This window comes from Malus sylvestris, chromosome 8 (assembly GCF_916048215.2).
Source record: "Malus sylvestris chromosome 8, drMalSylv7.2, whole genome shotgun sequence".
NCBI lineage: Eukaryota > Viridiplantae > Streptophyta > Magnoliopsida > Rosales > Rosaceae > Malus > Malus sylvestris.
In genome coordinates, this window is record NC_062267.1 from 14,589,366 (window position 1) to 14,593,872 (window position 4,507).

General features: G+C 39.0%; 1 non-coding gene across 1 annotated transcript; it reads right to left on the reverse strand.

Annotated features, from left to right (window-relative positions):
- Positions 1–505: 505 nt before the first annotated feature.
- On the reverse strand, positions 506–716 carry LOC126633657 (small nucleolar RNA U3). The gene has a single exon (XR_007627135.1). It is a non-coding gene; the product is annotated as a small nucleolar RNA U3 (small nucleolar RNA).
- Between the last annotated feature and the right edge of the window lie 3,791 nt (positions 717–4,507).

The following is a 4,507-nucleotide window of genomic DNA, read 5'->3' on the forward strand; positions in this document are numbered from 1 at the left end:
ATGCGTATTCCCAAAAACAATGCCAAACTATTAATGCTAAAAAATGGTGAATCTAATAAAGATTGAATGGATCAAGTGTTGATTTTTAATGGACTTGGGCTTTGCAACTAATGAAAATGAATGCAAGGCCTAAGTGGTTCTGTCACATCCTGGCCCGGACCCCCATCACATCCCAGGCTTAACTCCACCGTAGCACGATATTATCCGCTTTGGGCCCCGACCACGCCCTCACAGTTTTGTTTCTCAGAACTCACATGAGCAGAACTTCCCAGTGGGTCACCCATCTTGGGAATGCTCTAGCCCCTTTCTCGTTTAACTTCGAAGTTCTTACGAAACCCGAAGCCAGTGAGCTCTCAAAATGCCTCGTGCTAGGTAAAGATGAAAATATACACATAAGGCTTATAGGATCCACTCCCCTAGGGCGTTGTGGGATGTCACAATCCACCCCCTTAGAGGCCCGACGTCCTCATCGGCACACTTCCGGCTAGGGATTAGCTCTGATACCAAATTGTTAGACAACCGTGTGACCACCCCAGTCAGTTATTACAACGGTTGAGAACGATCATCTACTGCTCAAATGATCCAAGGATCACAAAGCTGTCAATCACGCTCTAATTGCACGGTCATGGTTCATCCACCAGACTGGGGTTCCTGTCTCCTTAGAAATCAAGGATACAAAATAACCTATAGAACAGATCTTGTTCAAGTAAGGTCGTACGATGGAGTCAAGCCTGAGCCCCCACAAATTGTCACATCCCAGCCCGGGCCCCTACCACATTACGGGCTCGACTCCGCCGTAATACGATATTGTCCGCTTTGGGCCCCGACCACGCCCTCACAATTTTGTTTCTAAGAACTCACAAGCAACTTCCTAATGGATCACCCATCCTGGGAATGCTCTAGCCCCTTTCTCGCTTAACTTCGGAGTTCTTATGGAATCCGAAGCCAGTGAGCTCCCAAAAAGCCTCGTGCTAGGTAGAGATGAGAATATACATATAAGGCTTACAGGATCCACTCCCCTGGGCGATGTAGGATGTCACAATCCACCCTACTTAGGGGCCCGACGTCCTCGTCGGCACACTTTCGACTAGAGATTGGCTTTGATACCAAATTGTCACATCCGGGCCCAGGCCCTCACCACATCCCGAGCTCGACTCCATCGTAGCACGATATTGTCCGCTTCCACGCCCTTACGGTTTTGTTTCTGAGAACTCACGAGCAACTTCCCAGTGGGTCACCCATCATGGGAATGCTCTAGCCCCTTTCTCGCTTAACTTTAGAGTTCCTACAGAATCCGAAGCCAGTGAGCTCCCAAAAGGCCTCGTGCTAGATAGAGATGAGAATATACATATAAAGCTTACATGATCCACTCCCCTGGGCGATGTGGGATGTCACAGGTTCGCCCTCAAAATTGGGTTATGTCCACTGAGTTTCCTTTTATTTATGATAAATTGTATTCCAAGTAGATGTCAGCTAGAACAATATGTTTCTCCCTCAATTCGTCCGACCCTTTTCTAAAGGATTCTTGGCCTTCTTATATAGGCTATTTCTTGAGTCCATTTTCCCTATAACCTTGTCACTTTCTAGTCTTTCCTTGCATTTAATGCTCATAATGTACTAACTTTGTCACGCCCCGACCCACGAATAAAGACTATTCACAAATTAGGGTGTGAGCCTATCTTAGCTATAGAAATAAATTCTACAACCAAGATATGGTGGAAAATAAAATTAAAATTATTTGGAACTGATTACACAATACATCATGTAACAAAATCTTACATAAAATTTATCGAATACACAACAAAATAACTATGGTGCACAAATTAATTCACAACAAGAACTACCAATTAAATAATAATTAAATTGTAACAATTCTTTCAAATGCATGAAATATACGCAAATAGATGGATTAATGTACTCACTCCCTTCTAACCCAACTAACACACACCTAAGGCATCAAAGTCTACAAGTCCCATATCATGCTTATACCACTTGGCTCCAAATATCTTAGAATATGAGTTAACTCCCGTTCATCCCTTAAACCCAATTTTTGTAATTAAATTCTCAGTTTCCACTTTATTATACAGGCACTTCCCCCGATGCCTGACATATACAAGATTTCATTATTTTATAATCAACCAATTTGTATACTCAAGCCCTTCACCCGACGCCTGACATAGACAATGTTCATTATTTTATATTCAAGACAAACTTCAGCCATTGAATATCCTCACAACTCAAACACAATTTAACTATTTTTCTTACTTTACAAGAATGCTTATGTATATGCCATGTAACAAGAATATCAATAATCACATGCTCTATAACATCTACAACACTAATCAAACTGTTAGTAGCCAAAATTGTATTATATCTACAACACTAATCAAATTGTTAGTGCCCAAAATCGTATTATATTATCAATAATATATGGTATGGATAACACACAACAATCTAATTGAGAATTATTACTTTACCATTTTACTCCATCTCTCTCTAGGTGATGTTGATGCATAAACCCATTTAAGTTCCATAGAGCAATTATGTTAGGTAAGTTCTCATGCATTTTATGGGATTTGTCCCCCTTATTTTATAGCATTCTCAAGGGAAGTAAATGGATATTTTTGATGGTTTGGTGGGAGTGCTCTCATAACAATGATCTCAAAATGTAAATGCATAAACAACACAAGATTTAAGTGGTTCGCCAAATCAACTACATCCACTGGGGTTTTCTTTCATTGTATTTCACCATATTTGAGGGACTTACAAAATGAAAGATGGCTTAAAGCCTTTACATAATGTAAAGTAAATGGGAAAATGAGAAAAGTGATATGGGAAGGAGATGAGGTTTTTTTGTTCTTGTTTCCCTGTGTGTTGTTGTTGGTGGTGAGGTGGTGTTTCCCTTAGCTCTTCTCTTTTATTTATAGAGAATGAATCATATCAAGGCTGCTACTTATGGATGTTAAAGATCTTCAAACATGTCTACACTTGCATTTCAAATCCACCCGTTCTCACCTCATTGGAAGATTTGGAACAAAATTGAATAGAGAATATTGTAACCAAATGATTAAGATTCCTCTTACCTTGTGAATCAACACTCTAAAACCACAAAAATTGCCAACTCATGCACTTAGACACACGTACATAGTCTATGACCCTATATAGACTCACTCCTCTCCAAGTTTGGGGGATGAATTATCAACAATCATTAACTCTTACATTCTTAATGATTATAAACTTGCCAATTCACCATTAAATAGTCTTCCACCTCGTATTCTATCATGGGGAATGATACCTACTCTTTACTCTCTAATGATTGTCAAAATAACACCTTACCTTTGTGAGAAAAATCAAGCCAAACTCATCATAATCCCCTTCTCCAATTCAAACTAAAAATATCTCTAATTACATATGAACATGAAATAAATACTAGCTAGTTTTTTGAACTAATTTTGTAGCAAAAAGGGTTTTACATTGAGACTATTTTACATATTGAAAGTAGGTTCTTGCATAAAAGAAATCTAATAAAATCATTACGTAAAAATAATTACCCACACACACACACACACACACACACAACACACACACACACACACACACACACACACACACACACACATATATATAACTTTTTTTTTAATACGGGGTATTACAAACTTGGCCTACGAGTTGTCCTCCTCTTCTTTGGCCGACACATGGCGGCAAAATGGCTTCTGCATAGATCCACTTGCATCCCGTTTTGGAACGGGTGAGGGAGCACCTTGCTCAGCCCAATAGTTAGTGGGAGTCCGTACATGAAAGTCAGACTTGTCAACCTTTATGTCCTTTCATAGGCTTTCTGTCTTTTGTTTAACTATCATTTGGCTCAGAGTAAACATTTAAGTAGGTTTGTCTCCTCTGCCCCTGGGTCTTGTGCCTAAAAGTTGTCAGATGCGACTTCACCCCTCAATGCTCGGAAGGGGCTTCCTGGAGGAACTCAGAGGCCTGAGCCTTTCGAAGCGCTTGGCCTCACTTTTCCCATGTTCTTTAGGCCTTGACTTTCCTTTGAGCCCGTGTTCCTTTGGCCTTATCAGGGTTGAAAAGAATCTTGCGTTATCAACCAATAAGATGAAAACTAAAAACAATTGTAATAATATTTTAATCGATAATGTAACTATAGGGCTTAAATGTTAATAAAATAAATATTTGAAACATCTATTGGAAAAAAAGAAGATTTACCATCTATATTCAATTGGCCACAAACTGCTCTAAAATTTGAATTATGTCACATAATAAACATAATAAATTAGTATTGAAGTTATCATCAACAAAAATCAATTCAAAAACATCTTGCTTATAAAAGAAATATCGTTATCAATTCAAAATTACTAAATATTGACTTTTCCAGCGAGACAAACAGTTTTATTAGAACGACACCATGGTGAGTCTCGTGACAACTTCAAGAAACTAATCTTATATAACCCAGTTGACCAGTTGGGTTGGGGCCCATTTACATGGCCAATTCGAA